Here is a 13,296-nt window from a genome sequence, read left to right on the forward strand (position 1 = left end):
GTGCTTTAAAATAGCTCGAAAACACAGCCGTTTCACATAGCCAGTTCCTGCTGTATATCCCCTATTCCATTAGCTTGTGTTCCAGAAGAGGCCTGTGACAGAGCAGGAGCATTACCATCTTGGACAAGTCCCCCATTCTAAAGTTCATCTTAATAAAAAAAAAAAAATCGCCTAAATCCAAAGGGCATCAGCCTGATGGCTAAGGTCAGAATGACCATAAACCACAAATAACATCTTCAACAAGAAACATTCCAAACTCTTCCCTGACCAGAGACATGCTAGCCCCAAGATAAGCCCCCTCCAACGGGGAAGATCCCAGCCTTGAGATAACCCCCTCCGGCCAGAAAGCTATCTGCCCCAAGATAACTTCTCCTCCTCCCAGAGACATGCCAACCCCACCATTAAACTTCTCTCTCACACAGAAACATTCCAAGCTTGTATTAAGGCCCTCACCCTAAAACCAATATGTACTTTTTGTCTGTAAGAGAAAGTGCTCCTGACTGAAATCGGCCAGAAGCCCCTCTCAGGTTTTACCTAAAGTAAACCTGTCTTAAACTGCCAAGCCATGTTTCATGTTTCTTTCCTCTTTCTTTAACTCTTACAGCCTGTGGCATCATTTCTGTCCTAGAGGGATCTTCTCATCTTAATGGGCTGGCAAGCCACATACAACTGACCTCACAAGGGGCCTGGAGAGCCACACAGAATAAGCACTTGTGTGATGCCCATTGGCTCACCGGAAACACCCAGCCTCGAGGCTTTTGCACTTGTGGTTCCCTTTGTGTAGAGTAGAAGTCAGCAGACTTTTCCTACAAAGGACCAGAGAGCATATACTTTAGGCTTTGTTGGCCTTATGGTCTGGTGAAACTACTTAATTCTGCTATCGTAATAGGAAAGCAGCCATAGATAAGATAATGCATAATGGCAGGGTGCAGTGGCTCACACCTGTAATCCCAGCATTTTGGGAGGCCAAGATGGGCAGATCACCTGAGGCCAGGAGTTTGAGACCAACCTGGACAACATGGTGAAACCCCATCTCTACTAAAAATACAAAACTTAGCCAGGCGTGGTGGTGGGCACCTGTAATCCCAGCTACTCTGGAGGCTGAGGCAGGAGAATCGCTTGTACCTGGGAGGCAGAAGTTGCAGTGAGAAGAGATTTTGCCACTGCACTTCAGCCTGGGCCATAAAGTAAGACTCCATCTCCCCCCACAACACAAAAAAAGATAATGATGCATAATGAAAGTGCATGACTGTGGTTGTGTTCCAATAAAACTTTATTTATAAAAGCAGGTGGTAGGGAAGATTTGACCTGTGGGCCTTAGTTTGCCAACTCCTGACCTAGAATATTCTCCCCCCAGGAAACTGAAAGCCTCCCTCTTTCACTTCCTCCAGCCATCTGTGTAGCTACCACCCTATCTAAACAGTCACAGCCCTGCCACCCTGTTCCCCAAACTTCCTTTACTTCCCCACAAAGTTCCTAGTACTATGTGAAATTACATTATATATTAATTTATCGGTTTATCATCTGGTACCCTCCTTTGGGAATGTAAAATCAATGAGAGGTACCCAGAGCTTGTAGAAGTGTTTGGTATATAGTAGACACACAATAAATATTAGTGGAATGAATAAATCTCAAAGAACAATAACTATAAATGCAAATTGCAAATACTTTCTGCACATTTATTAATATATTCCTGGCACTCTGATACACATATGCAAAATATTATGAATTCTTTCAATAGTCCTATAATGCAGGATCTTTTATTAAGCCCATTTTACAGAAGAAGCTGGGACTCAGAGAGGTAAAGTTACTTGCCCAAATGGTGATGTCTGCCATCACAAGAAAACATCACAGAACATTAGAGCTCACTAGGACCTTCAAGATCAATCTTATTCCAACCCTGGCATTATACAAATGCAGAAACTGCAATTTGGCAACAGGAAGCCACATGCCAAAGGTCACATAGCAAGAAAGGGACAAGGTAGAATAAACACCAGCATCCTTGCCTTCCTGGCTGTAGGATGCACCACCTCCTGCAGCACTCTGAGTACTGGTAGTTCACTGCGTGATCTGTCACTGGGGGGACTGTGACCTGCTTGTGGCCGGCGAGCAATGGAACCAGAGCTTTCTTTCTTGTCCCATCGGTTACTTCAGGGATGAACTTCATGCCAGGCTTCCTCCCTGAATCATCCAATGCAGGTGAAGCCAGGTTATCTCAGCACCTGCATCCCCCAAGAGGCTGCAGATGCGAAGACTCTATAAAGCAGGCAATAAAGACTGCCAGGCAGCCATCCCAGGAATACTAACCAAGATCTCTCTCCGCACTGGTGCTGGGCACTATCCCCACACATAACAGTCGGCTCTAGGGGAGCGAGAGGCTGTGTTTTATAAGTGCTCTTAGTCACGTGTTTTTTTTTAATGGAAAAAAAATCACTAGAACCAGTTTCATCTTTCCTAAATTAATCCCAGTGTTTCTATTTTCAAAGAGCATTTAAGGACCAAAGACCAGAGCCCTCAAAGCCGGCACACACCTCCAGCTTGTGCGGGGCTGGGCATAGCTCCAGAGGGCCTGGCTGTGCCCATGACAGAGGTTTGCTGCCCAGACAGAAGGGGACATATTAGTCAGCTAGGGATGTCACAGCAAAGTACCACAGAATGTGTGGCTTAAACAACAAGAACTTATTATCTCACAGTTCTAGAAGCTAGAAGTTCAAGGAGTCGGCAGGGCTGCTTTTCGTTTATTTTTTTTGAGACGGAGTCTCTCTCTGTCACCCAGACTGGAGGACAGTGATGCAATCTGCTCACTGCAACCTCCGCCTCCTAGTTCAAGCAATTCTCCTGCCTCACCTCCTGAGTAGGCGGGATTACAAGTGTGCACCACCACGCCTGGCTAATTTTTTTTTTTTTTTAGTAGAGATGGGGTTTTACCATGTTGGCCAGGCTGGTCTCGAACTCCTGACCTCAGGTGATCCACCCGGCCCGGCCTCCCAAAGTGCTGGGATTACAGGTGTGAGCCACTGCACCCTCCCAGGGTTGCTTTTCTGAGGCTTCTCTCCTTGGCCTGCAGGTGGTCACCTTCTGCCTGGTCTCACATGGTCTTGTCTCTGCGCATATCTGAATCCTAATCTCTTCTGCTAAGCAGACCAATCATATTGGATTAGGGTCTACCCCAATGACCTCATTTAACCTTAATTACCTCTTTAAAAGCCGTATCTCCAAATACAGTCACCTTCTAAGGTACTGGGACTTAGGACTTCAACATAGAAATTTGGGGGCAAGGAAATAATTCAGCCCCTAACAGGTGGCTTATTTGCAAATGCTCCTTGGCCTGGTGATGTTCAGCCCTTAGCAAACCCCCACCCAGCCCCAGCATGCCTGACATTGGGGCCAGGACAGTTTTTTTTGGGGGAGGGGCAATGCTGTCCAACACACTGTGGTGCATTTAGCATCCGGGTACCCCCTATCCCAACAACATCACCAGAGCTCCGGAGTCAGGACTCAAATCTAGCGCTACCCATTACTAGCTCTGTGTGTGGCCTTGGGCAAGGCATGCCCTTCCTGCCCTCAGCTTAGTGTGCAACGTAGGGTTGTCACAGTGACTATTTATTACATAATAAAATGCTTTCCAAAAGGTAGCTTGTGTGCTCCCGAAAGGAGATGATTTCGGAGAGAACGACAACCAATGCCTTCTATTTCATTTGTGTGTATAATAATGTATTAGAAAATATAATTAGCCCAAGTAAAGGATTTCTCTATAAGTGTTTCTTCTAAAAGTAAATTGATTTAAAGTGCATAATTAGCAAACAGAAGGCATGATGGCAAACACAATGAAAGCGGCACAAGAATGACCGGCATGGAGAAACAGGAAATTGACGCGGGGCGCCATCTGCACAGCCCTGGGCTCGTTGGCCATGCTTGGCACAGAGAGGTCACACCGGTCACAGTTTCTGCAGGAAGTCAAGAACGCCCTCAACCTGAGTGATCTGAAGAGCATTTCATAAGAGAGGTCTCTGGCATGACTATTGTAGAATGAACGCTGGCCGTGCCTCGCCCATCCCTGTTCCTCCTGAGGTGCCAGGCCCCTATGACCTACCCCTGCAGAGTCCCCAGTTTCCTCCCTCACCACTCTCCAACCCAGAACCTATGCCTCAGCCATGTGGGCCTTTTTCATTCCTCCAACTAGCTGGGCCTTCTCTTGTCTCTGTGCCTTTGTGTGTGGAATCCTAATTCACGTGGCTGATGTCAGGATCCCCCAGTTCTTAGACATGTCTGAGAATCCAGCTGCTCATCTCTTCGCTGGGGGACAGAGCCAGCTGCAGATGCCCCGCCTCCTTCATGAAGGGCTCCAGCCCCCCAAATACATCACAGATGTGCATGGAGAGCTTGCCGTGTGTTGCATTCTGCATGAATGGATGTATGCTTCTTGCCTTATTTAATCTTCAGGATTACCCATTTTGCAGATTTATTTGATCTTCATGCCCCCGTTTTACAGACAAGGAAGCTGAGGCTGGGAAAAGTGAGATGCCCCTTACAAACCCAGCAGATAGTCAGCGGCCCTGCGTGCGGGTGGCTGCTGACTCAAAACCACCTCGCACAAGACAGTTCCCCACGCCCCTCCATCTCCCTTCCCCAGGACGAGGGCCCGGCAACTCAACCAGAATCTTTTCTCCCAAAGACTCAGGGGAGGAACCAGTTTGAGGATGCTCAACGTAAACCCAACTGCAGCCCATCAGCCCTCAAGTTCACGAGATCCACTTCAGCAGCACACGCAGGGGTAGCTGCGATGTCTCTTGTGGGCACCAACGCCTGAGCCTGTTACCTTCTGGGAAATCACCTGGACACTACAGTCATCCAGGGAGCTATGAAGAGGCTTCAATGCTCTTCTTTCAAGAAGGTTTCTACCAGGAACAGGCAAAGGCCAGGCAACTCTGGTGGGGTGGGGTGTGTGTGTGCACGCGCACGCGCGTGTGTGTGCATGACAAGGTCTAGCTTTGTCACCCAGGCAGGAGTGCAGTGGAATGATCTCAGCTCACTGCAACCTCCCATCTCAGCCTCCTGAGTAGCTGGGATTACAGGTGCACACCAGCATGCCCAGCTAATTTTTGTATTTTTTGTAGAGATAGGGTCTCACTGTGTTGCCCAGGCTGATCTTGAACTCCTGGGCTCAAGCAATCTTCCCACTTTGGCATCCCAAAGTGTTAGGATTACAGGCGTCAGCCACTGCACCTGGCAATATTTTTAAAGTAGTGATTTTTCTCACTTTTGGACAGCTGAGTTTTTTCCTAGATTCAGGGCCTCCAAGAAGAAACCACAGAGTAGAAAACAGGAAAAATGGGAAAGAAGTCAATCTCTGGGTTTTTTGTTGTTGTTGTTGTTTGTTTGTTTTTTAAGAATTATCTATTTTACTTTGTTTTTATTGTGGTAAAACACATATATCTTAAAATGTACCATTAGCAACATTTACAGCATTCACAACGTTGTGCAGTCTTTATCACTATCTAGTTCCAAAACGTTTTTATCACCCTCAAAAGATGATACCACTAAATGTCACTCCCCATTCCCCCTTACCCCAGCCTCTGGCCACCACTAATCTATTTTATGTCTCTCTAGATTTGCCTATTGTAGACATTTTATATAAATGGAACCATAGAGTCTGTGTCCTTTGGGACTGATTTCTTTCACTTAACATAGTGACTTCAAGTTCATTCATGTTGTAGCATGTATCAATATTTCATTCCTTCTTATGGATGAATAATATTATGTTTTATGGAGAAACCATACTTTGCAGTCCATTCAACAGTTGAAGGATGATAGGCTGTTCCTATCTTTTGCCTCTTATGAGGAATGCTGCTATGAATTATCACATACAAGATTCTGCTTGAACACTTGCTTTCAATTCTTTTGGGTATATACCCAGGAGGAGAATTTCTGGGTCTTATGGTAACTCTATGTTTAACTTATTAAAGACTCAATCACTGCCTTTTGAGTTTCAAATAGTCATCATTTTTGGAAAAAGGAAGGCCTTTCAGTTACAATCAATGCATTTGGGAGCATGTTAATGAGTGAGGAAGGATGGGTCCCCTGCAGCCCAGGAGAGAAAGGATTCCTTGGGTCAGGGTTGGAAGAGAGGAAGGGAAAGATGAGTTGAGCAAGGCAGGTGAGCAGGGCCTCAAGGCCAGGGCTGGAGCAGGAGGAACCAGCCAGGCTCCTGCTCCACCTGCAAATCAGAGAAAAATTTCCATCAGCTCAGAAGAAAAATGAACCAAGGCTACGAATGGACAATTCAGAGAAGAAACTCACATAGCTAAAAATATGTAAAAAGTTAAGAAGGCACACTCATCATTCAAAAATGCAAATCCTGACATTGAGTTACCAGTCTCCAAAAAAATCTAACAAATTGGCTAAAACGTCAATGATGGAACATATTCCATGTTTGTGATGGAACTGCGAAATGACGACCCAGATACTCCACTGGTGGAAGTACAAAATGGTACAGCCATTTTTGAGAGTGATTTGACAGGATCCATTTAAACGAAGCCCATTTTATCCCCTAAACTTCACTATTAGGAAATCTATAGAAATAAAGGCCCAAGTAAGTGAAGATTTATGTTCAACAATGTTCCTGTAACATCATGTGCAATGTGTTACACGCACACACACATTTACACACACAGAAACCTAAATGTCTATCAATAGGGGGTTGGGTTAAATAAGTTATGATACCTAAAGGAACCAGAAAAACCATAAAGTCACGAAATGAACAATGTCACTCTCTTTGCAAGACTGAAGTGAGAGATGCAAGTTTTAGGAGAATTTAGGATAATGTGATGACATAATTCCATTTGTGTGTGTATTTTGCAAACTCTGTGTGACATGTTTATAAATAGCTATTGTTTAGGCCCATGCTATCCAGTCTCCATGTCCTTGATCCTAGGAGGCAGAGGTGGTGGTGTCCTGGCACAGAACGGCCACACGCCACCCACTCGGCCAGAGAAATATTTGGGTCTGCTGGTCTCCTCCAGCACTTGCCGCTGATTGGAGGTGGGGTGGGTGGATGGAAGGGAATTGTGTTCCATCAATGATGCTCTTCAAACAATATTCTATTGTTTCTTTACCACAGATCCAGACGACAGAATCCAAAGCTTACTGAGTCCACAAGGGAGATGGGGATTTCGGATCTGCTTCCCCTTCGGGGGCTCCATGGGCTGGCACAGGACTTGGCTTCTAGAGTCCTTGGAGCCCTCAGGACTACACCCTGGACCCTCTTCCTGGTGTCATTTTTCTTCCTCAGGGGTTTGAATGCTTTCCCTCTGCCCTTCCCCTGGGTTTTAACCCCCCTTTTTCTGGCTGGCATTGTGGGTTGCTGTTGGCTCTCTGCTTTCTGTTCTAGCCTAGCCTGGGGGATAGAATGGGGGAGCCTTGAATTTTGAAGGTGGAGAGGAGAAAAGAAGGAAAAGCCCATGATGATCAGGATTGAGGATGGAAGGATCTAAGAAGAGCTGGATATCCTACTGATAAGGCTTGGCTCTATGACCCCACCCAAATCTCATCTAGAAATGTCATCCCCATAATCCCCACATGTTGAGGGCAGGACCTGGTAGGAGGTGACTGGATCATGGGGTCAGGTTCCTTCACCTTGTTCTCATGGTAGTGAGTGAGTTCCCATGAGATCTGATGGTTTTATAAGAGTCTGGCATATCCCTTGCTTGCACTTCTCTCTCCTGCCGCCATGTGAAGAGGGTCCTTGCTTCCCCTTCACTTTCCACCATGATTGTGTTTCCTGAGGCCTCCCCAGCCATGTGGAAATTTGAGTCAATTAAACCTCTTTCCTTTATAAATTCCCCAGTCTTCGACAGTTCTTTACAGCAGTGTGAGCATGGACTAATACACTTACAGACGGTGACAGGTTGATCAGTTGTGAGCAAGGGAGATAGTGCCTTACTATGCCAACAGAGGTCTTTCTTCCATCTCCTTCCAGCTTTGAGCTCTATTACTTTTGTCCTGGGAAACTTTTGTCCAGGGAAAAGGAAAGGCTAATGGAAAGGAGGAAAAGATGAATCCCACAGCATAAGCTGATGTTAGGAAGGAACGTGCTGTGCAGTTGATACCTTGAGGGGGGACCAGATTTGAGCGGGAGGGCAATGGGTTGGGGTGGGTGATGAGGATGTCTCTCCAATGTCTCATCACTCCAGATTTGGAGACTTCATGTTCTAAACCAAGATCTGGATTTAGTCCTTGTAACTTCTGTTTCTTATTGACAGGCTTTGTTTTTTTGAGACAGGGTCTCACTCTGTTGCCCAGGCTGGAGTGCGGTGGCATGACCAAAGCTCACTGCAGCCTTGGCCTCCTGGGCTCAAGCAGTGCTCCTGCGTCAGTCTCCCCAATAGCTGAGACTACAGGCATGTACCACCAGGCCTGGCTATTTTATAGAAAAATCATCTGTAGAGACAGGGGTCTCCCTATGTTGCCCAGGCTGGTCTTGAACACCTGGGTTCAAGTGATCCTCCTGCTTTGGCCTCCCAAAGTACTGGGATTACAGGTGTGAGCCACTGCATGCAGCCTGTTTTTGGTTTATAATTGCTACAGGTGTTAAAGAAAAAAGTGTAACAAAATGAATCCTGTTGGGGCCAGAAGGTAGTTGTGATTCTGAGCTTGAGGCCTGGTTATCAGACTCCCCAACATGAGAGGGAACTGAGTCATCCAAAAGACGTTTACCAGTGTAGACCAAGGGCTAGCAAATTTTTCCTGCAAAGGGCCAGACAGTGAATATTTTAGGCTTTGTGAGCCAAGAGGCAAAATTGAAAATATCATGCAAGTACTTAGAAGACAAATACCAAATTTCCACACATTTTTTATTGATAAAATTCGAAATATAGTCGTAATAACCAAGTGTGGTCTTTGAAAAAGTAATACAGGTTTACTAATTAGAGGAATGGAATTTGGGGGGAGGATAATATTTGTTTAATCAGGGGTTAAAGTTAGTGTTCCCTATCATTGAAATCAATTGCAATTGTCTGATTTTTTTTTTTTTTCCAACCACACAAAAATGTAAAAACCATTCTTAGTTTTCAGGGAGTACAAAAGCAAATGGGAGGCTGGATTTGGCACTTGGGGTGTAGTCTGCAGAGCCCTGGAGTAGAGCCGCTGGGGCCCTCATACACATGCAAGAAGACCTGTCCACTTTTCTGACTGCCCAGGTGGACTTTCTGGAAGGTTCCCACACTGTGGAAGTGTATGGAGGAAAGCAACGACTGCAAGGACTTTCTTTTGGCAGAAAATGAAATTCAAAGTGAATAGAGTTTGTGGCTGTGGTTTGAAGAAAGTGCCCCAAATTGGAGGCGTGCTGCCTTTGAAAGGGGGACTGTTCTCCTGTCTGTAAAGTGCAGGCCATCCTCACCTGCTGGAAGTCTCTGGGTGAGTCCCTGAACCTCTCTGGGTTCTTGGTTTCTTCACCCGTAAAGTGAGAGTAATTGATGTCTGATGCCACAAGTTCCCAAGTGCTGAGAAGGTAATTGGTCATGGGTACCCTATTTTTTAAAGTACCAAATGTTATAAACCAAGCTTGTCCAACCCACAACCTGCAGGCCACATGTGGTCCAGGATGCCTTTGAATGTGGCCCAACACAAATTTGTAAACTTTCTTAAAACATTACGGCCGGGTGTGGTGGTTCATGCCTGTAATCCAAGCACTTTGGGAGGCCAAGGCAGGCGGATCACGAGGTCAGGAGTTTGGGACCAGCCTGGCCAACATGGTGAAACCCCGTCTCTACTAAAAATACAAAAATTAGTGGGGCGTGGTGGTACGTGCCTGTAATCCCAGCTACTCGGGAGGCTGAGGCAGGAGAATCCCTTGAACCAGGGAATCAGAGGTTGTAGTGAGCCAAGATCATACCACTGCACTGCAGCCTGGTGACAGAGCGAGACTCCATCTCAAAACAAACAAACAAAATTGAGGTTTTTTTGTGATTTTCTTCATTTCTTTTTTTTTTTTTTTTTTTTTTTTTTTTTAGCTTATCACCTATCATTAGTGTGAGTGTATTTTATGTGTGGTCCAAGAAAATTCTTCTTCTTCCAGTGTGGCCCAGGGAAGCCAAAAGATTGGACAACCGTGTTATAAACAATGTTTTGTCATTAAAATTGTTTTTATAATGGTTCAACCCCAAAATTCTAAGTGGTCAATGAGAGAAATAAATGTTTATTTACATGCTCATTCAGGATGAATTTGATGTAGACCAAAAAAAAAAGTGACATTTCAAAAAATACCTAATGATTAGAAAAGTGCTCACAGAATTTTATGCGGCTAAAGCAAGATAGAAATTTACTTCCCAGTTTTGTTTCTGTATATGTGTGCCTGTGTATGCATGTGTCGAACTGAGAGAAAACATTGAAAAGTAGCTCTGGCTGCCTTGGGGTGGTATTATTTGGATTGTTATTTTCTTTACAAAACTGCATTGACTGCCTTCACTATAATATTCATATATTACTTTCATTATCTAAAAAAATGATAACTATAATTCTAAGAGAGAGAGAACAGGTCACGGTGCTTGGTCTATGAAGAGCTGAGTGAGGAACTAAAATAGTGATTCAAAAGAGAGAACAGGGTCCCTGGGCAAGGGCTGGGGTGAACAGTGGGACTATGCGGCTAGGGGGAAGGAACACGGGGCCATGTAAAGGCAGGCAGCTGCTCCTGTCACCGCTGCCTTGAACCTGGAGGGCTAATGCTGCACCCTGGTGTGGGCATTGATGATAATGAGCCTCCGTCTCCCCTCACCTGGGACTTCCATCCCACCAGTCCTGCTGTGAGGTCCAGTGGGGTGGGAAAAGAGAGCAACAGATCTGAGTTCTAGGTGAGGCTCAGTCCCTTACTTCTCTGGGAGGACCTTAAGCTGGACGCTTCCCCTACGTGTCTGCCTTCCCCCCACGTAAAGTGGTGGCGGGGGGGGGCTGTACGAGGGAACATTGCCCTGAGCCCGGGGTGTGCCCGGAAAGAGAGGATGGTGTGTCTCACAGATAGGCATTGGAGTACACTTGATTCTGTTACTCATGGTAGTTATGTCCTATAAAGTCATTGTGAACACTGAATTAGCAAATATTGAACAACAGCTCCTAGGGGAAATACAGGGTTAGGTTCCTGAGAGCCTCTGGTCACAACATTTTCACCAACCAATCAACATGTAGCCTTATTTGATGAGTATTTCTGATTGAAGATGCCTTATTCAATAGATATTGTTGATGCCTTAACATTGAGCTCCCAACCAATGGCTGTACAACTCAGGTCTGAAGGAAACTCATCCGAGACATGGAGATTCTCTGTACTAAATCCAACAAATGTATCCTAACACCCATGTACTAATCTAACACATGCATTTTCTCTGACACTAAATAGACCATGAAAACGACACTCGCTTATATTATGAGGCTGAAAAGAGAAGGCAAAGTGTCACTATGTTCCACCAGCTAGAGACATGCATGTCGGGTGACTCAAATTTTTCACTGCTCTGCGCATGTCTGCAAACAATCTGGAAAGTGTTGTGAGTACAAATTTGGGGCTTTAAATTTTAAGTGAGTAAATAAGTCCTCAAATTCTCAAATAATGAGGCTCGACTGTACCTTGAATCACAGTGACAAAGGGATGCTCTTCATCCTGTTTACATCCTCCTGATTATGTTAAGGGATGTGTTCATTGGTGCAAAAGGTTTTTAACACCCTTCCAACACTCCACAGCACCTGGTTAACACAGAGTGAGGAGCTTCAGGCTCAAGGCCTTGGCAGACGTCGGGTCCACCCTCAAGTAGAAGCAAGGTTGCATTTTCACTGTGTATTGTTAGATTTGTGGCAAGTCATGGATGTAATATAAATGAGGGCTAGAAATGTACTTAGATTTTTTAAGTGAGTTAATTTAAAGAAAAATATCAAATAAATAAGTAATAGAACAAGGAGGACAATATGGCCAACACTGGAACATTAAATTCTGAGAACCACTGACCTATATGAAAAATAGCGTCCTCCCAACTCAACTGCACTAAGAGACGATGTCCACGGTCATGGATGTGACCTCCTGGCTGGCTTTCCTTTCTCCATCTTGGAAACTGAAGTTCAGTTCCAGAAAGCAGCAGAAGGCAGGAGGCACCCCTGCCTCATCATCCCCAAGTTCAGCCTGCCCACCTACCAGCTACAGGAAGCCAGGGAGGGGCCATAGAGGCCCTTCAAGCGCTGAAACTGGGTCAGTGCTAGGACCATGGGCAGGGGATGATCCAGGCCAGTGTGCAAAACAATCACCAGGGAGATGGTGAGATGCAGATTCTGGATCCATTCCCAAGAGTCTGACTCTAGGGTTAGTGACAGGGCCCAGGAATCAGAATTTTAACAAGTACCACCTTCCCCTATTTAAGCAATTATGTGCTAGGTGGCCCAAGGCTCCTCCTCAGGGAAACACTAGATGGAGGGAAAGCAGAGGAGATAGGACAGGAAATGTCAGAGTCCCGCATAATTAACAGCAGCAGTTGTGGTCACAGGCCGCCTCGGGACACTGACTGCCTTCCTGGTACTGCCTGTCTCAGGGAGCATCCATTCCAGCAGCCCCGAGCCAGGATCTGTCACTCACACACATCAGCACGCAAAGATGAAGTAACTGGCCCAAAGTCACCAGCCAGCAAATGGTGCAGCTGGAATAGCAGCAAGACGGCCTCACTCCAGAGCCTACTCTGTTTACATCTAAAGCTTATTATTAAGTGGTTTCTGGTGACAAGTGATTCACAGAGCCATTCTCAAAGCTTAACAGTGTGGCAACACATAGAAAAAAACCTCACAAAATCAAGGTGTTAAGAAGCTACCTCATCTCAAGCACTTTAGGCACAACATCTGGTCATTGTCACCGTAGCCCTGCAGGGCAGAGATGATCATACCCATTCATCACCGGAGGAGACCACAGAGGAAGCACAGAGGTTAAGCAGCCTGCCTAAGATGCAAACTCATAAGTACAAAATCCTATCAGGGTCAAACCGCATTTGATCTGATCATATCTCAGGGTTCTTACTTCAATTCCACTCATGCTCGTTGCTACCACGGTTTTCCTGAAACTCACAAAGCCTTCACGTCTGTATCCGTCAGCTTTTGCTATGTAACAGACCATCCCAGAACTCAGCGGCATACAATAAGCATTTATACGCACTGATACGGTTTCGCTGTGTCCCCACCCAAATCTCACCTTGAATTGTAATAATCCCCATGTGCCAAGGGCAGGGCCTGGTGGAGATCATTGAATGGTGGGGGCGGTTTCCTCCATACCGTTCTCAT

This window comes from Macaca nemestrina, chromosome 15 (genome assembly GCF_043159975.1).
Source record: "Macaca nemestrina isolate mMacNem1 chromosome 15, mMacNem.hap1, whole genome shotgun sequence".
NCBI classification, from domain to species: Eukaryota; Metazoa; Chordata; class Mammalia; order Primates; family Cercopithecidae; genus Macaca; species Macaca nemestrina.